The 25,316-nt window shown below is 34.9% G+C and overlaps 2 protein-coding genes across 3 annotated transcripts in view; one reads left to right on the forward strand and one right to left on the reverse strand.

Moving 5' to 3' along the window:
* Window positions 1-22,484, reverse strand: part of fam168a (family with sequence similarity 168 member A) — a 61,756-nt gene extending 39,272 nt beyond the window's left edge. Inside the window, exon 1 of one of the 2 annotated variants that reach the window (XM_062067246.1) lies at window positions 22,348-22,484. The gene's annotated coding sequence lies outside the window, so the exon portion shown is untranslated. The remainder of the gene's footprint in view (window positions 1-22,347) is intronic. The other variant, XM_062067244.1, reaches the window with a different exon arrangement.
* Window positions 21,993-25,316, forward strand: part of LOC133663055 (kelch repeat and BTB domain-containing protein 3-like) — a 34,938-nt gene continuing 31,614 nt past the window's right edge. The window contains exon 1 of the mRNA XM_062067241.1: window positions 21,993-21,997. The gene's annotated coding sequence lies outside the window, so the exon portion shown is untranslated. The remainder of the gene's footprint in view (window positions 21,998-25,316) is intronic.

A 25,316-nucleotide genomic window follows, 5' to 3' on the forward strand; every position in this document is an offset into this window, starting at 1 on the left:
TCCTAATGCAAATTCATACATTATTCACTGTTACAAGTGGCCCTCTGATGGCAGCAATAACGGCCATGTGGCCCTTAATGAAAACCAGTTTTACATCCCTGCTCCAACATGAGTACACACACACACACACACACACACACACACACACACACACACACACACACACACACACACACACACACACACACACACACACACACACACACACACACACACACACACACACACACACACACTATTACTACTACTCAATAGCCTGCATGAGAACACAGCTGGGGTTTTGCACCACGTGTGTTATTGTGTTGCGGTTCTCACATGTCTTATTCACGCATGTTAATATATCGGTCGTGTGTCTGAAAACAATAATGAGGACTCTTCTCCATAAAAAAGTGAGATCTATGTATCCCGGAGGGATCGGAGCGGTTAATAACGAGAAGAGCAGAGGGGGGAGAGGGAAATATTGTGAAAGAATAAACCTCGCGCACACACACACACACACACACACACACACACACACACACACACACACACACACACACACACACACACACACACACACACACACACACACACACACACACACACACACACACACACACACACACACACACACACACACACACACACACACACCAGTCCTAGGGAACAGTACAACCAACCCCCATGCCCATTCTATCCTCCCACATAATACCTCGCCAGGCATCTATTCTTGAGGCAACAAATCAGAGGCGGTGGGCGTCATCACACTTCCACACACTAGAGAACAGATCAGCACAGCTTCAAAAATCCGTCACAAAGAAACATCCACTGGACCGTATCAGAAGCACGTACACATAAAAAAAAAAAACATATACAAAATGTGACTTATGTTGTTTTTTTTAAATCAATGCAAACGTGTTAGTATGTTTACTTTATGAGGTTCTAAGGTGCTATTTTATTTCTGGGACTCTCCTTTGGAAAGCATATTTAAAGTGTTGGTGCTAGCAATTTTCAAAATGGGGTTCCAGTAGGGCTGGGCGATATATGGAATATACTCGATATATCGCGGGTTTGTCTCTGTGCGATATAGAAAATGACTATATGGTGATATCGGAGTATACGTTCTCACGCAGTTGCTTTTAGCTGCGGGCATTACACTACAGGCGTTCCTCACGCTTTCTTGTCTCTGCTTCTCACAGAGACATAAAACAAGCGCACCTTCTTACATACACTACCGTTCAAAAGTTTGGGGTCACCCAAACCATTTTGTGGAACAGCCTTCATTTCTAAGAACAAGAATAGACTGTCGAGTTTCAGATGAAAGTTCTCTTTTTCTGGCCATTTTGAGCGTTTAATTGACCCCACAAATGTGATGCTCCAGAAACTCAATCTGCTCAAAGGAAGGTCAGTTTTGTAGCTTCTGTAACGAGCTAAACTGTTTTCAGATGTGTGAACATGATTGCACAAGGGTTTTCTAATCATCAATTAGCCTTCTGAGCCAATGAGCAAACACATTGTACTATCAGAACACTGGAGTGATAGTTGCTGGAAATGGGCCTCTATACACCTATGTAGATATTGCACCAAAAACCAGACATTTGCAGCTAGAATAGTCATTTACCACATTAGCAATGTAAAAAGTGTATTTCTTTAAAGTTAAGACTAGTTTAAAGTTATCTTCATTGAAAAGTACAGTGCTTTTCCTTCAAAAATAAGGACATTTCAATGTGACCCCAAACTTTTGAACGGTAGTGTACGTCACATGCCGCTACGCTCTCGCGGAGCAGAGAGGTAGCGGCACGGTAACGTTAGCTTTGGTGTTAGCTTAGTGGTGCGAGTGGTCATACGAGAGAGAGAGAAGGTGCGAATCTGGTAACAAATGAAGGGAGAAGAATTAATTCCCAAGAAAAGCAGCAGGGGGTCCATCGTCTGGCGGCGGTTTGGCTTCAAGCGGGAAGATGTTGAACAGACAACCGTCATATGTCAAGTATGCGGCAAAAGCGTTGCTACAAAAAGTAGCAGCTCTACCATCCGTCCATCCATCCATTTTCTACCGCTTGTCCCTTTTGGGGCCACGGGGGGTGCTGGAGCCTATCTCACCTGCATTCGGGCGGAAGGCGGGGTACACCCTGGACAAGTCGCCACCTCATCGCAGGGCCAACACAGATAGACAGACAAAATTGACGTGTTATTAATCATAAATCAACCCTAACTATGTCAAAACCTCCCCAAACTTGTCCTATTTATTTATGCTGCAAAAATTTTCATGCTTGATTTTACAATTTAAGTTATTACGTTTCATGTTATTTTTAATGGCATGAATGTGTAATTAACGTGTTATTAAACACAACTAGACCCTAACTATGTGAAAACCTCCCCAAACTTGTCCTATTTATGCTGCAAAATATTTTGGTCTAACTATTATAGTTTTTAAAATTATTAACATGTACTTGACGTGTTATTAATCATAAATCGACCCTAACTATGTCTACTAATGTAGCATCATTTGAAAAGTCACCCGCTAGAGAATGAGGAGTGCTTGAAACTCCGCATGTCAACATCTCCGGCCGGTGCCACACCAACAAAATGCCAGAGCAACCATTTCCACAACAACACCGTATGAAAAAAATAGTCAACAACAGAAGGAGATAACGTCCGCAGGAACCTACCACATTTCCTATTATGCAGCTCATTTTTATTTGACACTTATTGAAATATTTTGTGTGACCTCATGCACAAAAGTGCACTTTATTTGTTTTAAACTATTGTAGTGGCGTTCTGTACAAAAAGTGCACTTTAATTTAGTGTTGTTTTGATAAGTCATCTTAGTGACATCATGCACAAAAGTGCACTAATAGCTTGTTTTAAAATGTCTCTGACAATCTTGCACTTTCTGTTTTGAAATGACATGAATGTTTGTGCCACTGCTTAAAGGCCTACTGAAATGATTTTTTTTTATTTAAACGGGGATAGCAGATCCATTCTATGTGTCGTACTTGATCATTTTGCGATATTGCCATATTTTTGCTGAAAGGATTTAGTAGAGAACAACGTCGATAAAGTTCGCAACTTTTGGTCTCTGATAAAAAAAAACCTTGCCCCTACCGGAAGTAGCGTGACGTTGTCAGTTGTTCACTCCCTCATATTTTCCTATTGTTTTCAACGCAGCTAGAGCTATTCGGACCAAGAAAGCGACGATTACCCCATTAATTTGAGCGAGGATGAAAGATTTGTGGACGAAGAACGTTAGAGTGACGGACTAGAATGCAGTGAAATACATATTTTTTTTCGCTCTGACCGTAACTTAGGTACAAGCTGGCTCATTGGATTCCACACTCTATCCTTTTTCTATTGTGGATCACGGATTTGTATTTTAAACCACCTCGGATACTATATCCTCTTGAAAATGAGAGTCGAGAACGCGAAATGGACATTCACAGTGCCTTTTATCTCCACGACAATACATCGACGAAGCTCTTTAGCATCTTTAGCATGAGCTAACGTGATAGCATCTGTCTCAAATGCAGATAGAAACAAAATAAATAAATCCCTGACTGGAAGGATAGACAGAAGATCGACAATACTATTAAACCATGTACATGTAACTACACGGTTAATAGATCTCAGCCTGGCAAAGCTTAACAATGCTGTTGCTAACGACGCTAAGGCTAACTTAGCAACCGGAGCTCACAGAGCTATGATAAAAACATTAGCGCTCCACCTACGCCAGCCAGCCCTCATCGGCTTTGCTCATCAACACCCGTGCTCACCTGCGTTCCAGCGATTGACGGCGTGACGAAGGACTTCACCAGATCATCCGTGCGGTGGGTCTGCTAGCATCGGCTAGGCGTCTGCTAGCATCGGCTAGGCGTCTGCTATCCGAGTAAGTGGTCCTTGTGTTGCTACAGCCACCTACAACGTTCTTCTTTGCAGCCTCCATTGTTCATTAAACAAATTGCAAAAGATTCACCAACACAGATGTCCAGAATACTGTGGAATTATGAAATGAAAACAGAGCTTTTTTGTATTGTATTCAATGGAGAAGGCATACCTCTGTTCCTCGGGCTACGCCACGCGCATACGTCATCCTTCGAAGGCTTTTTCAACCGGAAGTGTGGCGGGAAATTTAAAATTGCACTTTATAAGTTAACCCGGCCGTATTGGCATGTGTTGCAATGTTAAGATTTCATCATTGATATGTAAACTATCAGACTGCGTGGTCGGTAGTAGTGGCTTTCAGTAGGCCTTTAATAACTGTTTAATAAATACACTTTTAGTAAATTGACTTAGCTGTGATTTCCCTCTCTGCATGAAAGTTTAAAATGAGCATATATTAATGCAGTATGAAGAAGAATGTTTTAATGTAGACACATAGAATCATCATACTGCTGTGATTATATGCATCAAGTGTTCATTCAAGGCTAAGGCAAAATATGGAGATATACATCGTGTATCGTGACATGGACTAAAAATATTAAGATATTAATAAAAGGCCATATCGCCCAGCCCTAGTTCCATCTCAGATCAGGACTCGGAGTAAATCAATGTTCAGGTGCAGCGGAATGGAATCAATGGTCCCTCTTTCTGCCAAACAATGGAACCCGTCTCGCAGCGAGCAGTTCCAAACACCGCTATGGGCTATTTTAGATCTAGGACACTGCAAGACGCGGAGGGGCATCATCATCATCATCATCATCTTTCCACTCTTTTCTGGCATCCACCTCGTCCTCCATTCTCCTCTCCAAGAGCAGCTCATCAGTCAAAGACCCCTAGGGTCCACAATCCCCATTATGTGACATCCATGTTGTGTCCTACGCGACACACCTGCACAGTCTGCTTAATATGGATGCCGTGTTCAGTACGTCCAAGTTACATTTTGTAGCCAATTTATTTGTCAATAATAGTCGGTGACGTCATATGTTTTTGTGGACGGACACCAGCTTGATGGTGGCCGGTAGCAACAGGAAGGGAAAAATGCTCGCAGCCAGTGGAAAAACACAGCCAGGTAAAACTAAACACTTAAAAGACCCGAAAAACTTGCCCAATTTGCAAAGTACGTCTTGCTTTTCGTCTGAGGGACCCTCCTCAATAAGATAGTTTGTTACCTAGCAAGCTAACAACATGCAAACATTTTTTACATACCGTAAATTCCAGATTATAAAACGCTAATTTTTCCCTACGCTTCGTACCCTGCGGCTTGTAAAACGGTGCGGCTAATTTATGGATGTATCTTTGCTGACGGCCATAATGCAAAAAAACAAACAAGCAAAGACACAGAAAAGGTGTGGTATGGCGCCATCGTTTTGACGAGTGATTTGTGTTCGAGGCCTTCGACCGGGAGTGCAGGTGCCGTTCCGCCTTCTTCATTAATCACTCCACTGTGCCTTTTCCCCTTCACAAAGAAACTTTCCAAAGACGTCTGTTTTTTACTCATTTTGCTAGCTGGGTAAAGTTTTTGGCGCTGAGGTGACCAAGATATAACCGAGAGAATCCGGTCCTTTTTCAAAATAAAAGACTTTTCAAAATAAAAGATTGTTCGGCTCAGATAATAAATAAAACGGAAATAACTAATTATTTCTTGTGCGGCCTAATGCCGATCGATCCACTAACCAATACGGGGCCGCGGCCCGGGGGTTGGGGACCACTGATTTACGGGTAGTGGCCCCCCCCCCCCCAATCGGAGTGTCGTGTTCGTCTTCCAGCCGTCCATAGCGTTTCTACTCTTATTGATTTTTCATTCATCACTCCAAGCAACGTTTATAAGTAGAGATGTCCGATAATATCGGCCTGCCGATATTATCGGCCGATATATGCGTTAAAATGTAATATCGGAAATTATCGGTATCGTTTTTTTTATTATCGGTATCGTTTTTTGTTTTTTTTAAATTAAATCAACATAAAAAACACAAGATACACTTACAATTAGTGCACCAACCCAAAAAACCTCCCTCCCCCATTTACACTCATTCACACAAAAGGGTTGTTTCTTTCTGTTATTAATATTCTGGTTCCTACATTATATATCAATATATATCAATACAGTCTGCAAGGGATACAGTCCGTAAGCACACATGATTGTGCGTGCTGCTGGTCCACTAATAGTACTAACCTTTAACAGTTAATTTTACTCATTTTCATTCATTACTAGTTTCTATGTAACTGTTTTTATATTGTTGTACTTTCTTTTTTATTCAAGAAAATGTTTTTAATGTATTTATCTTACTTTACTAATTTTTTAAAAAAGTACCTTATCTTCACCATACCTGGTTGTCCAAATTAGGCATAATAATGTGTTAATTCCACGACTGCATATATCGGTTGATATCGGTGTCGGTTGATATCGGTATCGGTAATTAAAGAGTTGGACAATATCGGAATATCGGATATCGGCAAAAAGCCATTATCGGACATCCCTATTTATAAGTTTTACAATATAACTAAAACAATTCTTACCTACTAAACCGTCCCATGTGTGATGTCTGTAGGAGTGTTTTCATGCATATTTGTACGTGCTATCATGATATAATCAAGCCGGCGTCGTTAGCAATAGCTAAAATTCTAACACATTTATGAATGTCTGCATTAGTATTATTAATTTATAATTGCATTCTTTTTGTAATGTCCCAGTGTCACAAATTCCTGAGTAAATTCACCAAAACGTCACCGTGGAGTTATTGAGTCTGTTTAGCAGCTGGCTAAACAGAAAGCTAGTCGGTCCATGACGATGACTTATGTTTTGTTTGATCAGCCATTTTACTGCCCTGTCACAGACACCATTTGGAAGCAATTAAGGAATGTAAACAAACATTTACAAAATATTTCTGTGTAAATAATTTATGGATGTATCTTTGCTGACGGCCATAATGCAAAAAAACAAGCAAAGACACTAAAAAGGTGCGGTATTGTCTGTGCTATGGCGCCATCGTTTGGACGAGTTCACTTATTGCAGGTGCTGCAGTGCTTTCTGTTCAAGGCCTTCGACCGGAAACGCAAGTGCCGTTCCGCCTTCCTCATTCATCACTCCAAGCGACGTTTGTAGGTTTTACAATATAACTAAAACAATTCTTACCTACTAAACCGTCCCATGTGTGATGTCTGCAGGAGTATTTTCATGCATATTTGTACGTGCTATCGTAATGTAATCAAGACAGCGTCGTTAGCATTAGCTAACATGCTAACACATTTACGAATTATCAACTTACAATGGCACTCTTTTTGTATTGTTTCAGTTTCACAAATCCATCCATTTTCTGGGTCGTAAAACATTTCACTATAAAATAATGAATACATAAAACACATTACAGAAAATAAAATAGACTAAAATCACACAACTCACATGCTGGTTTAAAAGCCAAAGAGTAAAAACATGTTTTAGGACGTGATTTAAAACTCATTAAAGAGGCCTGGTTCATTACAACGTAGAGGGAGTTGCAGTAGTCCAAACGTGACGAAATGAAAGCATGGATAACCCGCTCAAAGTCGTTAAGAGATCAAACGGATATAATTTTTGCTGAAAGTCTTACATGATAAAAACTGGATCATACAACGGAGTTCATCTGTTGTTCCAATTTAAAATCATTGTCGAACTTAAAACCAAGATTTGTGACTGTGGGATTTAAATAAGGCATCAGGGGGGTCCAGGTCACTGGGGGGAGCATTCTGTTCTACTTTTGAGTCAAATAAAATGATTTCCGTCTTGTTCTCATTTAAGTTTATAATAAACATGCTTGTGGGAACAATACACATTTTTCCAGTCGTTGAAAGGGAAAACCATTTCAACTTTGATATATTTAAAGTTTCTCAACTATTAATTGAGTACTGGAGGGACAGTGAATAATAAAAAAAAACGCTGAGGCATGAGACTTGTCGATAACAGCAAACATTCTGCCAGCTCAGACAAGCCGCCGTTAGAATTATCTTGGGATAACACATTGAAGACTCCAGCACGTTAATCATTCCAAACGTTGGCCCCAGTTTGAGAACCCCCTGCTGTGCACTGTGGACGTTGTTACAAATAGTGCCACCATTTTGACTTCCACCACTTGAGGCAAAATGACAAGCAAGGCGGAGATATTGCTTGTTGATCGCATGCAGCCTGAGAGCATTTTGTGCGCACTTTGCATAAATATACACTGCCATTTGTCTTTGGTTCTTTTTCCTACAAATATTGGGATGAATAACGCTGACTCCTAGTCGTAACACAACACAAAGGACGCTCGTGTTTTGCATCACAGCTGACAAACATCTGTCCGCAGCCAGGACGCTGCTTCTCAGAATATATTCTTCAAATAATATCATTAAATGGTTATAAAAACAGTGCTTTTGGAATAAGAAACAGTAATAGTAAATCACAACATAAAAGGCACAGAACAGCTCAATTTTTAAAAAGAGAGGTAAAACAAAAGTAGTGAACAGAAGGAAATAAGTGAAAAATAAATACTGTGACAATGTCGGACAGGAAGAAATGCACAAAGCCATGTTTGTTTACAGTGGAAGTCTCTGCTTCTTCCTCAGCCCCTGTAGTAAGCGAACTCGTCCAAAAGATGGCACCGTAGCACAAACAAGAACACGCCCTTGCCTTTATGTTATGTTCTGCGCATGTCAAAGTGAAGTATTCCGATTCAAGGCGTGATGCACGGAAATGCACGTCATAATCAGATAATTTACACAGTAACATTCTAATCCGAATTATGATCAGATTAAATACATTTTGTCCATGTACACATGGCGAGTGAGGCATGTTAAAATAATTCCCATTACATTTATTAAATTAATGGAAATGTGTGCAAAACTGGAACATAAGTGCCCGACGTTTACTAATCGATTTTATAATCCTCCGTGTCGGAATTGCGATGCATTTAAAAATCTATTATTTTCCCCACCTCTAGATGTTACTGTCGATATTTATATCGATCAGCCCATCTTTGTTTACATTTGAGAGCTCTCGCTCACCGTTAGCAGTTAGCTTATCCTCCTACAGTGTTTAGTGTAGCATGTTTAGCTATTCCTCGTCCTCCAGTGATGAGGATACGTGTAAGAAATGTTCATTTGCAGGCCCTGGATGCGAGGATTAGTGATTTACAGGCCGCACTGTGGAGCGACGTTAGCCGCTAGCAATCCTTCTATGGCACAGGTGTCAAACTCAAGGCCCAGGGGCCAGACTTGGCCCGCCATATCATTTTGAATGGCCGGTGAAAGCCTGAAAATAATATGCATCAATTAAGTAGTTTATCTTTCTTTTTTTGACAGGGGAAAAAAAAATACATGTACTGCATGCAATTATATATCCTTTAAACTTGATCTATCTAATAATGCAACAGATATTATATTATCATACATTCGAAACATGCTGGGGGTAAAAAAATATGTAAATATCTACTTAGCCTTATGATTTCAAAGCAAGTTTTCCAAAAATATATATATTTTTTTTAAACAGCTTGGTCTTCAGAATCCTACCGTAAGAAAAAAACGGTGGTACCATTTTTACATTTACAGTAATACACTGTGAAAACAGCAACCATATTTTTTATGCAATAAAAACTAACAAAAAAACTGTCAGCTCAATCACCAGAATGTTACAGTAAAATAGAGCGTGGCCATTTTATTGTAAAAAAAAAATTCCTACAGTCTATGTAAAATATACATTTACTAAACAAATGCATAGGTAATGGTGTGACAATATCATGCAGCTAATATTTATACATGTATGTTTCTTTTATTAATGTTACAAGCGGCCGGGCCCTCTGAGGGCAGCCAAAACTGCAACGTGGCTCTCAATGAGAACAAGTTTGACACCCGTGTTCTATGGCGTGTAGCATGTTTAGCTAGTCCTTGTCCTCTAGTTCTCCAGTGATAATGATACTTGGAAGAAACACGGTCTACCTGCCGCCATGGAGGCGAGGATTAGTGCGGATGGACATTAGGTAAAGTTATAGTACCAATGATTGTCACACGTGTGGCGAAATTATTCTATGCATTTGACTGTATAAATACAGTCTATTATACAGCATTATTCACATGTGAATAATATTAATACAGTCTATTATACAGCATTATTCACATGTGAATAACAAATACAGTCTATTATACAGCATTATTCACATGTGAATAACATAAATACAGTCTATTATACAGCATTATTCTCATGTGAATAATATTAATACAGTCTACTATACAGCCTTATTCACATGTGAATAACAAATACAGTCTATTATACAGCATTATTCACATGTGAATAACATAAATACAGTCTATTATACAGAATTATTCACATGTGAACAACATAAATACAGTCTATTATACAGCATTATTCACATGTGAATAATATAAATACAGTCTATTATACAGCATTATTCACATGTGAATAACAAATACAGTCTATTATACAGTATTATTCACATGTGAATAACATAAATACAGTCTATTATACAGAATTATTCACATGTGAATAACATAAATACAGTCTATTATACATCATTATTCACATGTGAATAACATAAATACAGTCTATTATACATCATTATTCACATGTGAATAACATAAATACGGTCTATTATACAGCATTATTCACATGTGAATAATATAAATACAGTATTATACAGCCTTATTCACATGTGAATAACAAATACAGTCTATTATACAGCATTATTCACATGTGAATAACAAATATAGTCTATTATACAGCATTATTCACATGTGAATAACAAATACAGCCTATTATACAGCATTATTCACATGTGAATAATGTAAATACAGTCTATTATAAGGCATTATTCACATGTGAATAACAAATACAGTCTATTATACAGCATTATTCACATGTGAATAACATAAATACAGTCTATTATACATCATTATTCACATGTGAATAACATAAATACAGTCTACTATACAGCATTATTCACATGTGAATAATATAAATACAGTCTATTATACAGCCTTATTCACATGTGAATAAAAATACAGTCTATTATACAGCATTATTCACATGTGAATAATATAAATACAGTCTATTATACAGCATTATTCACATGTGAATAATATAAATACAGTCTATTATACAGCCTTATTCACATGTGAATAACAAATACAGTCTATTATACAGCATTATTCACATGTGAATAATATAAATAGTCTATTATACATCATTATTCACATGCGAATAACATAAATACAGTCTATTATACAGCATTATTCACATGTGAATAACATAAATACAGTCTATTATACAGCACCATTCACATGTGAATAATATAAATACGGTCTATTATACATCATTATTCACATGTGAATAATATAAATACAGTCTATTATACAGCATTATTCACATGTGAATAACATAAATACAGTCTATTATACATCATTATTCACATGTGAATAACATAAATACAGTCTATTATACAGAATGCTTCACATGTGAATAATATAAATACAGTCTATTATACAGCATTATTCACATGTGAATAACAAATAGTCTATTATACATCATTATTCACATGTGAATAACATAAATACAGTCTATTATACAGCGTTATTCACATGTGAATAACATAAATACAGTCTATTATACAGCATTATTCACATGTGAATAACAAATACAGTCTATTATACAGCATTATTCACATGTGAATAACATAAATACAGTCTATTATACAGCATTATTCACATGTGAATAACATAAATACAGTCTATTATACAGCCTTATTCACATGTGAATAATATAAATACAGTCTATTATACAGCATTATTCACATGTGAATAACATAAATACAGTCTATTATACAGCGTTATTCACATGTGAATAACATAAATACAGTCTATTATACAGCATCATTCACATGTGAATAATATAAATACGGTCTATTATACAGCATTATTCACATGTGAATAATATAAATAGTCTACTATACAGCATTATTCACATGTGAATAATATAAATACGGTCTATTATACAGCATTATTCACATGTGAATAATATAAATAGTCTACTATACAGCATTATTCACATGTGAATAATATAAAAACAGTCTATTATACATTTACTTAGAGTAAACGGGGCCTAACACTTACTCGTATCAGTGCGTGTGATGCGGGTCCTCACAACAACAACAATCAGAATTGGATGGTCCCCTGCAGTGTGGACGCAGCCGCGTAGTGCTTGGACCACATGATAATGAAGTGGTACAAAGACAAACGTCTGTTCTAAGGCCAGCCTTTTGTAACATTAAGTGACTCTGCCTTTCTATAGCCCTGACACTTTTATGGCTGCCATGTACAGCCCACCATTCACACACATGAGGCAGCACTCAATGGAGCCCCGACATACCCCACGCCCCCCTTTTACCTTTTGTGCTCCCCTGGGATGACAGGCGGGGATGGGTCACCTTAGATTGAAGATGCAATTCTGCTTGCTGCTGACATTTTGACAGGCCTTTAGCGGGTTCAGCACGGGCAGACTTGGAATAAAGAAAATAAATTGCTGCGATAATCGCATGGAGCGCTACAATTAGCCCAATCAATTTTTAATGTATTGCTGCAGCATTAGCAACTCAAAACTGCCAATAGACGTTTATTTTTTACAGCGAAAGGTTGACAGTAGCTAAATGCAGACTCATTTAATCCGACTAAAAGCTAATAGTTTTGGAATGTAGCGATTGTCTTGGTGTCGTCTCCCCCATTCAACATGTACAGAAGTAGCGTTATGTGCTGTTTGGTGTTTGCTAATCTCGTATGCAAGTATGGTCTATCCATCTATCTATCCATGTATGTATATATATATATATATATATATATATATATATATATATATATATATATATATATATATATATATATATATATATATATATATATATATATATATATATATATATATAAATATATATATATACACACTACCGTTCAAAAGTTTGGGGTCACCCAAACAATTTTGTGGAATAGCCTTCATTTCTAAGAACAACAATAGACTGTCGAGTTTCAGATGAAAGTTCTCTTTTTCTGGCCATTTTGAGCGTTTAATTGACCCCACAAATGTGATGCTCCAGAAACTCAATCTGCTCATAGGAAGGTCAGTTTTGTAGCTTCTGTAACGAGCTAAACTGTTTTCAGATGTGTGAACATGATTGCACAAGGGTTTTCTAATCATCAATTAGACTTCTGAGCCAATGAGCAAACACATTGTACCATTAGAACACTGGAGTGATAGTTGCTGGAAATGGGCCTCTATGTAGATATTGCACCAAAAACCAGACATTTGCAGCTAGAATAGTCATTTACCACATTAGCAATGTATAGAGTGTACTTTTTTAAAGTTAAGACTAGTTTAAAGTTATCTTCATTGAAAAATAAGGACATTTTAATGTGACCCCAAACTTTTGAACGGTAGTGTATATATACACACACTAGGGGTGTGGGAAAAAATCGATTCGAATTCGAATTGCGATTCTCACGTTGTGCGATTCAGAATCGATTCTCATTTTTTAAAAATCTATTTTTATTTTTATTTTTTTTATTTTAATCAATCCAACAAAACCATACACAGCAATACCATAACAATGCAATGCAATCCAATTCCAAAAGCAAACCCGACCCAGCAACACTCAGAACTGCAATAAACAGAGCAATTGAGAGGAGACACAAACACCACACAGTACAAACCAAAAGTAGTGAAACAAAAATGAATATTATCAACAACAGTATCAATATTAGTTACAATTTCAACATTATCATTAGACATTTATAAAAAAGAAAAAAAAAAAGAACAATAGTGTCAGAGTGGCTTACACTTGCATCGCATCTCATAAGCTTGACAACACACAGTGTCCAATATTTTAACAACAATAAAACAAGTCATATTTTTGGTTCATTTAATAGTTAAAACAAATTTACATTATTGCAATCAGTTGATAAAACATTGTCCTTTACAATTATAAAAGCTTTTTACACAAATCTACTACTTTGCTTGCATGTCAGCAGACTGGGGTAGATCCTGCTGAAATCTATGTATTGAATGAATAGAGAATCGTTTTCAATCGGGAAAATATCGTTTTTGAATCGAAAATCGCGTTGAATTGAAAAAAAAAAAAGATTTTGAATCGAATCGTGACCCCAAGAATCGATATTGAATCGAATCGTGGGACACCCAAAGATTCACAGCCCTGATACACACACACATACATACATACATATATATACATATATATTAGGGCTGCAACTAACGATTAATTTGATAATCGATTAATCTGTTGATTATTACTTCGATTAATCGATTAATAATCGGATAAAAGAGACAAACTACATTTCTGTCCTTTCCAGTATTTTATTGAAAAAAAACCAGCATACTGGCACCATACTTATTTTGATTATTGTTTCTCAGCTGTTTGTACATGTTGCAGTTTATAAATAAAGGTTTATTTCAACAAAAACAAAAAAACAAATTTTTTTTTTTTAAAAGCCTCTGCGCATGCGCATAGCATAGAGCCAACGAATCGATGACTAAATTAATCGGCAACTATTTTTATAATCGATGTAATCGATTAGTTGTTGCAGCCCTAATATATATATATATATATATATATATATATATATATATATATATATATATATATATATATATATATATATATATATATACATATGTATGTATGTGTATATATTAGGGCTGCAACTAACGATTAATTATTTGATAATCGATTAATCTATCGATTGTTACTTCGATTGATCGATTAATAATCGGATAAAAGAGACAAACTACATTTCTATCCTTTCCAGTATTTTATTGGAAAAAAAGAGCATACTGGCACCATACTTATTTTGATTATTGTTTCTCAGCTGTTTGTACATGTTGCAGTTTATAAAAAAATAATAATAAATAATAAAAATAAAAATAAATTGCCTCTGCGCATGCGCATAGCATAGATCCAACGAATCGATGACTAAATTAATCGCCAACTATTTTTATAATCAATTTTGATCGATTTAATCGATTAGTTGTTGCAGCCCTAGTATATATATATATACATACATATATATATATATTTATATATATATACATATATATAAATTCACACACATATATACATATATATACACACACATAAATACACATATACTGTATATATATACACACAGATATATACAGTATATACACACACACACACATACATACATATATACACACATATATATATATATATACACACACACACACACATTATTACATGTATATACATATTATTACATATATATATACACACATGTGTGTATGTGTGCATGTATATATATATATATATATATATATATATATATATATATATATATATATATATATATATATATATATATATATATATGTACGCTGTGAAAATCTGCTGTGCAGTATGTGTTTGGGTCCTATTTTTAGGAAGACTAATACAAAACTTCACAATAATGTCTGATTGAATGCTAAAAACGTTATGACAAACCGCCTTAAAAAACGGAATGTAATCTTAATTTTTTTTACTGAATGAGATACCCAGAATGTACATGAGAATAAAGAATGTGGGATTTACAATATTAACTATGAACGATAACACTAAATATTGACAACATATGAAAGTCACGCCCCCTCTCGATCGACATATTTTATAATCAAGCAAAACGCAACAAGAATGCAACAAACAGCGAAATATGAATGTGAAAGGTTAAAAAAAAACACTTACAATCTGCTATATCTAATATATCACTAAGCTTTACAACTTTGTTGTAAAAATGTCCTTCCGCGTCTGTTCCTGACACCCGCATTTCAGGCTGGCCGCTCTGGAAACACTCTGTGGAAACGCTCCCCACCCACACTGCTTGGTGCCTCGTCTGAGCTGCTGTGACTTAGATTACCATAGTAACTAATTAGATTACCATAGTAACTAGTATATCATGCAAAAGCGCAGATTCCAACCATTGAGAAACTTTGTATAGTTCAAGACTTACGGTAATTTGAAAACATCACTGCACATCATAATGGCAGCTACAGTTTCCATCTTTAAAATGGGCCTTAATTTGCCTAGGTCTGGTCTGGAGTGTCATGTGTCGACGTGACAAAAGAAGAAGGGATCCAGTTGTCTTATTTACGACAATACAGCTACTCCAAGTGCTAACTGCTAGCCTCAGACACATACGCAGAATGTCGTAACATGAGGACGCGCGGCAACCCGTACATAATCACAACATAAAAGGCACAGAACAGCTCCATTTAAAAAAAGAGAGGTAAAACTAAGGTAGAGAACAGAAATAAATAATGATAAAAAAAGAGAGGTAAAACTAAAGTAGTGAACAGAAGGATAATGATAAATAAAATATTGTGACAATGTCGGACAGGCAGAAATTCACAAAGCAATGTTTGTTTACAGTGGAAGTCACTGCTTCTTCTTTAACTCCTGCAGTAAGCGAACTCGTCCAAAAGATGGCGCCGTAGCACAAACAAGAACACGCCGTTCCGTTTATGTTATGTTCTGCGCATGTCAAAGTGAAGTATTCCGATTTAAAGCGTGATGCAGGAAAATGTTCGTCATAATCAGATCATTTTTTTCAGGGTCCATGTACACAGGAACATTCTAATCCGAATGATGAGCAGATTAAATACATTTTGTCCGTGTACACATGGCGAGTGTTTTTTATTAAATTGTTTTTTTTTTAAAACAGGCAAATGGTTAAACTTTTTTGAAAAGTGAAAAAAAAAACAATTTGTTGCCTGGCCCGCTTCCTAAAATAAGACTTTATGCAATATAATCATTTAAATATTTCAGGATTGTTATATTTTGTTTACACATATGAGTATTTTGCTGTGTTCTTTACAGCATATTACTGTAAATAGCCCTGATTTTCCAGTAAATTCCAAAACCTGCGCTGCCATTTTTTTACTTTAAATCTACAACTGTTGTTTTTACAGTGTATTACTGTAAATGGAAAAACGGCAACACAGTTGTTTTACTGTCAGCTCAGTTGTCAGAATTGTACCGCAAAAAACAACAACATTTGTACTGTTTTTCTATTTACAGGAATATGCTTCATAAACCGCCATAAATTTTACTGTAAAAAACTGCCATCTTTGAATTTTACCGTTGATTCATTTTTAAAGTGTACAATTTGATGGATAACTTGCTTTAAAATCGTAAGCCAAGCAGATATTTAAGTACTTACAAAAATATGTTAATATATTTGTTGCATTATTGGATAATATTAAAGTTTAAAAGATTATTTTAAAGATACTTTATAGCAGGGGTCACCAACCTTTTTGAAACCAAAAATTCTTGGGTACTGATTAATGCGAAGGGCTACCAGTTTGATACACACTTAAATAAATTGCCAGAAATAGCCAATTTGCTCAATTTACCTTTAACTCTATGTTATTATTAATAATTAATGATATTTACACTTAATTGAACGGTTTAAAAGAGGAGAAAACACGAAAAAAATGACAATTAAATTTTGAAACATAGTTTGTCTCCAATTTCGACTCTTTAAAATTCAAAATTCAACCGAAAAAAAAGAGAAAAACTAGCTAATTTGAATCTTTTTGAAAAAATTAAAAAAATAATTTATGGAACATAATTAGTAATTTTTCCTGATTAAAATTAATTTTAGAATTTTGATGACATGTTTTAAATAGGTTAAAATCCAATCTGCACTTTGTTAGAATATATAACAAATTGGACCAAGCTATATTTCTAACGAAGACAAATCATTATTTCTTCTAGATTTTCCAGAACAAAAATTTTAAAAGAAATTCTAAAGACTTTGAAATAAGATTTAAATTTGATTCTACAGATTTTCTAGATTTGCCAGAATAATTTTTTTGAATTTTAATCATAATAAGTTTGAAGAAATATTTCACAAATATTCTTTGTCGAAAAAACAGAAGCTAAAATGAAGAATTAAATTAAAATGTATTTATTATTCTTTACAATAGAAAAAATAAATGTACTTGAACATTGATTTAAATTGCCAGGAAAGAAGAGGAAGGAATTTAAAAGGTAAAAAGGTATATGTGTTTAAAAATCCTAAAATCATTTAAGGTTACATTTTTTCTCTAAAATTGTCTTTCTGAAAGTTGTAAAAAGCAAAGTAAAAAAATGTATGAATGTATGTAAACAAGTGAAGACCAAGTCTTTTAAAATATTTTCTTGGATTTTCAAATTCTATTTGAGTTTTGTCTCTCTTAGAATTAAAAATGTCGAGCAAAGCGAGACCAGCTTGCTAGTAAATAAATATAATTTAAAAAATAGAGGCAGCTCACTGGTAAGTGCTGCTATTTGAACTATTTTTAGAACAGGCCAGCGGGCTACTCATCTGGTCCTTACGGGCTACCTGGTGCCCGCGGGCACCGCGTTGGTGACCCCTGCTTTATAGTATAGTAATTTAACGCATATTATTCCCTGGCTTTCACAGCCCATATCACGTCCCCGGGCCTCAATTTGATACCTGTGTTTTAGGCCAAAAATATGAACGTGCTTTAAAAAAAATCTGCGATGTAATAAAGCTGCAATATTTGATGTGGCGAGGGACGACTACTTTTGCTTTTAGCATAAATGCATGTGGCTATATTGCACGTATTTGCTAATTCCGAGCTAAAAACACACTCGATACGAATATCATACAAAAATAAAATAAAGTTGCATGAGTTGGGCCAACACTTTGTGTGTATTATAAACCTGGGCAAATATTCGATAAGTCAATTAATCAAAGAATAAGTAAAAATTTACTCCGTAACATTGCTAGCCTCGATAAACGCCATGTGCATGCATTGTTACGGGCTGAAAGAGACCGGAGACCGGGCTTTCTGCTCCGCCGCTCCCAGTATGTGGAACGCTCTCCCTGACCACCTGGGGGAACCACAGACTGTGGATGCTTTTAAAAAAGGCTTAAAACCCCTTCTTTTTAAAAAAGCCTTTTTTTAGATATATGCGTGCTAGTTCGAGCTATCAGGCTGTTCTAGTTTTTATTTTTTTATTATCTTCTTATTTTTTTAATACACTGTAGCACTTTGAGGTTGTTTGCTCAATGTAAAGTGCTTTTTACAAATAAAATATATTACTATTTATTCTGATAACTGCTGTAAAACTCCTCATGGTTAGCATTACCGCATTCAATTAAAATGATCGAAAACCACAATTGATAACCATAAAATTATGCGTTGGCTTGGTAGCCAGCTTAAATGCTAGCATGAAAACAAGAGACGTTAACGTCTTTCCCCGTTAAGAAACCTCATACCCCAATTTAAAGTTGCATAAACACATTACTGTCAAACCCAATAAGATACAGTATTCACATTGCCTTAGCAAACGGGTGTCAAACTTGTTTTCATTGAGGGCCACACCGCAGTCGTGGCTGCCATTAGAGGGCTGCTTGTAACAGTAAATAATTAATGAATTTGCCTATGAATTTAAATATTTTTAAAAAATGTTACGTAAAGAGTGAAAAAAATCTGTGGATTTTACCACTGTTTTTACAGTTTTAGCAATTTGTTGCCTGGCCGCTTCCTAAAATAAGACTTTATGCAATATAATAATTTCAATTATTCTTGGGTAGCAGGTTATAGTTTGCTTTGTACATAATTTTACGCTCCAAATCGTTGAATTTCATTATTTGTGATTCAATAAACAAAGGGTTTGAATGTTCTGTATATCCAACACTATGTATTATTCTTATTGATCTTTTTTGTAACACCGTTAGGGAATGAAGCGCACATTTGTAGTTGTTTCTATACAATAACTCAGATGTGGTACCACTAGTGTGGTACCACATCTCTAGAGCCCTGGACCTCTTTCAGATATGTGTGAAAATGGAAAAGAATGAAGAAAAAAAATATTTTTTGTTTGAATATATCTTCTGTAGGAGGACAAACATAACACAAACCTTCCTAATTGTTAGAAATCCCACTGTTTATGTTATACATGCTTCACTGATGAGAGTATTTGGCAAGCACTGTTTTGTCCTACTAATTTCAGCGATCCTTAAACTCATCGTAGTTTGTTTACATGTACAACTTTCTCTGATGCTGCCACAGAAAGACGTGTTTTATGCCACTCCTTTGTCTAATTTTGTCCACCAAACGTTGTATGCTGTGCGTGAATGCACAAAGGTGATCTTTGCTGATTTTATTGATTTGCTAGAGTGCTTATCAGGCATATTTGGTCAATCCATGTCTGCAAGCTAATCAATGCTAATATGCTATTTAAGCGAGCTGTATGTACATATTGCATCATTATGCCTCGTTTGTGGGTATATTTGAGCTCATTTAATTTCCTTTACTTATGTCCTCTGTGTTTTTAATTTATATTTGCAACGACAGCCTGCCGTTTCCTTAAACTTGGACACACACATCTATACCTTTGGCCATTCTGAGCCAGTCATTTCTAGAAGTTATTTCATTCTGCGAGAAGCCTCCATTTTTCTAAGGTTTTCCAATGTTGCAAACATGTGTACAATAAAAATTAAAATAGAACATTTCTGTTAACGAAGATTTACGTCAGCCTTTGATAGTAGGCTAATATAGCTAATATAGACACTTACATCATGTGTTGTCTTCATTATAACACTTATATAAGACTTATAAAGTCCTTTTGATAGTAGGCTACTTATAAACACTTACATCATGTGTTGTCTTCATTATAACACTTAAATAAGACTTTTAAAGTCATTTTGATAGTAGGCTTATATAGCTAATATAGACACTTACATCATGTGTTGCCTTCATTATAACACTTATATTAGACTTTTAAAGTAATCTTAATGGTAGGCTACGATAACTAATATAGACACTTACATCATGTGTTGTCTTCATTATAACACTTATATTAGACTTCTAAAGTCATTTTGATAGTAGGCTAATACAGACACATCATGTGTTGTCTTCATTATAACACTTATAGAGGACTTTTAAAATAATCTTGATAGTAGGCTACGATAACTAATATAGACACTTACATCATGTGTTGTCTTCATTATAACACTTATATTAGACTTCTAAAGTCATTTTGATAGTAGGCTAATATAGACACTTACATCATGTGTTGTCTTCATTATAACACTTATATTAGACTTTTAAATTAATTTTGATAGTAGGCTAATAGAGCTAATATAGACACATCATGTGTTGCCTTCATTATAACACTTATATAAGACTTTTAAAGTCATTTTGATAGTAGGCTAATATAGACACTTATATCATGTATTGCCTTCATTATAACACTTATATTCGACTTTTAAAGTCATTTTGATAGTAGGCTAATATAGACACTTACATCATGTGTTGCCTTCATTATAACGCTTATATAAGACTTTTAAAGTCATTTTGATAGTAGGCTAATATAGCTAATATAGACACTTACATCATGTGTTGTCTTCATTATAACACTTATATAAGACTTGAAGTCATTTTGATAGTAGGCTTATACAGCTAATATAGACACTTACATCATGTGTTGCCTTCATTATAACACGTATATATAAGTTTTTTAAAGTCACTTCGATAGTAGACTAATATAGACACTTACATCATGTGTTGCCTTCATTATAACACTTATATAAGACTTGTAATATTTTTGGTCCAATATGACTCTTTCAACATTTTGGGTTGCCTGCCCCCGCACTAGTGAGCAGTAAATGAAAGAGCAATAATAACATGTGTGGTATACTCGTTCAGAATAAACTTCCACCGACCGACCAAACATAACAATGACCATTTGCAAAAAACATCAATATCGTCACATAATTGACGCACATCCTTACAACCTGTGCAAAAACCTACTGACAAATAACCACTCAAAAAAAACCGCATTGTACTTTTACGATTATATAATATTTTTTCCCTGTTTTTGTGCGTCTATCTGGCGGCTGCGCGCGCACCCAGCGGCGCGTCGCATTCCAAAAGGCGAAAGAAGAAGAAAAAAAAAAAAAGGGCCATTGTTGGTAAAAAAATGGTCACACTCCAACAAGCTTAAGACACCATTTTGAATATGCAGCCCTTTTCTACATGTCAACACGGGTATGCCATCCTGACAATTATTCTATTCTTAACCCCCGCCGCGGCTGCGTTGTTGTGCGTGTCGTGCACGCAGGAATCCGCATAATAGTTGCGCTGTTAGCTTAGCATGAATGCTAACAGCATCTCTCGCATCCGCCACGATTATCGGGCGATAATCGGCCGGTTACAAACACCACCGCGACACTTATGGTGATAAACAAAGACAAAAAAAAAAGACAAATATATCACAATTAGTTTCCGTTCTGCGAACCGGCCCTGTTGTAGCCCCGAGTAGCCGAAGCCCACCGAGGACAATCGAGGAGGGAACAAAAACAAACCCACGCGTGGCCGCCCGGTGACGCGACACTTACCGGCGTCACTCGCTCGAAGACAACAAACTTCACGTTCCACCGTGGGTGTGCAGGAGACTCGTCGTGGATTCTCTCGGCCTCGGGGTCGCGGCGGGAACGGCTGGCGGTCGGAGGAGCTGCGTGGAGTGGGCCAAGCGAGACACTGAGAACCGCCACAGACGCTGGAGAGTGGGGGATGGGGATGCACTGGCGGCCGGGAGGGAGGGAGGGGGAGTGGGGGCGGGATGCAGCAGAGATGCGATTCAGGCCGAATTTTAAAAATGGACGTTCGTTTGGAGGGGATTCACATCCAGATCCACATTCTTAGTCACACCGATTCTAAATCACTTTTATTTTTCAAACACCGTTTTTTATTTTTCTAAATCCATTGTTTAAAAAACAAGATTTTCCCACAATTGATTAAAAAAAAAATTTAAAAATTAAAAACAAAATCAGACTTGTTTTTCTTTCAATCAAACTTTTTTTCAACATTGTAACAAAAAAACAAAAAAATATATATATAATTCATAATTCATTTTTGTAGTTTATTATTTTTATTTCATATATACTTTTTTATGGGTTTCTTATTTGGGGGAGAAAAAGAACATTTGACATCTATGGAAGCCTGTTTTCCCCTGTGATGAGGTGGCGACTTGTCCAGGGTGTAACCCGCCTTTCGCCCAAATGCAGCTGAGATAGGCTCCAGCACCCTTGCGACCCCAAAAGGGACAAGCGGTAGAAAATGGATGGATGGATGGATGGAAGCCTGTTTTCGCCAGTAAAAAAAATACCCCAATGGTAAGTTATAATTATGAGATAAAAAGTTCAAATTATGAGATAAGAAAGTCGAAATAATTCGATAAAAAAAAGTGATAATTAGGAGATAAAGATCGTAATTATGAGATAGAAAGTCGAAAATATGAGATAAAAAGTCAGAATCATGAGATAGAAAGTTGAAATAATGAGATAAAAGTCCTAGTTATGAGATAAAAAGTCGAAATCATGAGATAAAAAGTCATAATAATGAGATAAAAAGTCATAAATCTAAGTCATACAAAATAATGAAATAAAAGTCATAATCATGAGATAAAAAGTCCTAATTATGATATAGAAAGTCATAATCATGAGATTGAAAGTTGAAATAGTGAGATAAAAGTCCTAGTTATGAGATAAAAAAGTCGAAATCATGAGATAAAAAGTCATAATCCTGAGAAAAAAACTCATAATCATGAGATAAAAAGTCGAAATTATGATATAAGAAAGTCAAAATAATTAGATAAAAAGTCATAATTATGAGATAAAAATCGTAATTATGAGATAGAAAGTCGAAATTATGAGAAATAAAGTCATAATTATGAGATAAAAGTCATAATTATAACTTATAATTATGACTTTAAAAAAAATGGACGTTCATTTTGTGGGGTGCACAAAAAATAGATTCACATCTGAATCGTGATTCTTATTCACACCGATTCTAAATCACTTATATTTTTCAAATATCGTATTTTACATTTTTTAATCGATTGTTGTTTTTTTTTAAAAATCTTCTTTTTTTTTAACAATCGATTAAAAACATGTAAAAAAAAAAAAAAACATGTTTGAAAATTATTAAAAACAAAATCAGACTTGTTTTTCTTTCAATCAAACTTTTTTTCAACATTGGATTTTTCTATTTTCTTATTTTGATTTTATTTTATATATACTTTTTTATGGGTTTCATATTTGGGGGAGAAAAAGAACATTTGACATCTATGGAAGCCGGTTTTCGCCAGTAAAAAATACCCCAATGGTAAGTTATAATTATGAGATAAAAAGTTCAAATTATGAAATTATGAGATAAGAAAGTCGAAATAATTTGATAAAAAAGTGATCATTAGGAGATAAAGATCGTAATTATGAGATAGAAAGTCAAAAATATGAGATAAAAAGTCAGAATCATGAGATAGAAAGTTGAAATAATGAGATAAAAGTCCTAGTTATGAGATAAAAAGTCGAAATCATGAGATAAAAAGTCATAATAATGAGATAAAAAGTCATAAATCTAAGTCATACAAAATAATGAAATAAAAAGTCATAATCATGAGATAAAAAGTCGAAATTATGAGATGAAAAAGTCGAAATAATTTGATAAAGTCATAATTATGAGATAGAAAGTCGAAAATATGAGATAAAAAGTCATAATCATGAGATAGAAAGTTGAAATAGTGAGATAAAAGTCCTAGTTATGAGATAAAAAGTCGAAATCATGAGATAAAAAGTCATAATAATGAGATAAAAAGTCATAAATCTAAGTCATACAAAATAATGAAATAAAAAGTCATAATCATGAGATAAAAAGTCGAAATGATGAGATGAAAAAGTCGAAATAATTTGATAAAGTCATAATTATGAGATAGAAAGTCGAAAATATGAGATAAAAAGTCATAATCATGAGATAGAAAATTGAAATAGTGAGATAAAAGTCCTAGTTATGAGATAAAAAGTCGAAATCATGAGATAAAAAGTCATAATCATGAGAAAAAAAGTCATTATCATGAGATAAAAAGTCGAAATTATGAGATAAGAAAGTCAAAATAGTTAAATAAAAAGTCATAATTATGAGATAAAAATCGTAATTATGAGATAGAAAGTCGAAATTATGAGAAATAAAGTCATAATTATGAGATAAAAGTCATAATTATAACTTATAATTATGACTTTAAAAAAAATGGACGTTCATTTTGTGGGGTGCACAAAAAATAGATTCACATCTGAATCGTGATTCTTATTCACACCGATTCTAAATCACTTATATTTTTCAAACATCGTATTTTACATTTTTTAATTGATTGTTTTAAAAAAAAAGTCTTTTTTTTTCTTCTTTTTTTTTAACAATCGATTAAAAACATGTGAAAAAAAAAAAACATGTTTGAAAAATATTAAAAACAAAATCAGACTTGTTTTTCTTTCAATCAAACTTTTTTTCAACATTGGATTTTTCTATTTTCCTA

This window comes from Entelurus aequoreus, linkage group LG13 (genome assembly GCF_033978785.1).
Source record: "Entelurus aequoreus isolate RoL-2023_Sb linkage group LG13, RoL_Eaeq_v1.1, whole genome shotgun sequence".
Taxonomy (NCBI): domain Eukaryota; kingdom Metazoa; phylum Chordata; class Actinopteri; order Syngnathiformes; family Syngnathidae; genus Entelurus; species Entelurus aequoreus.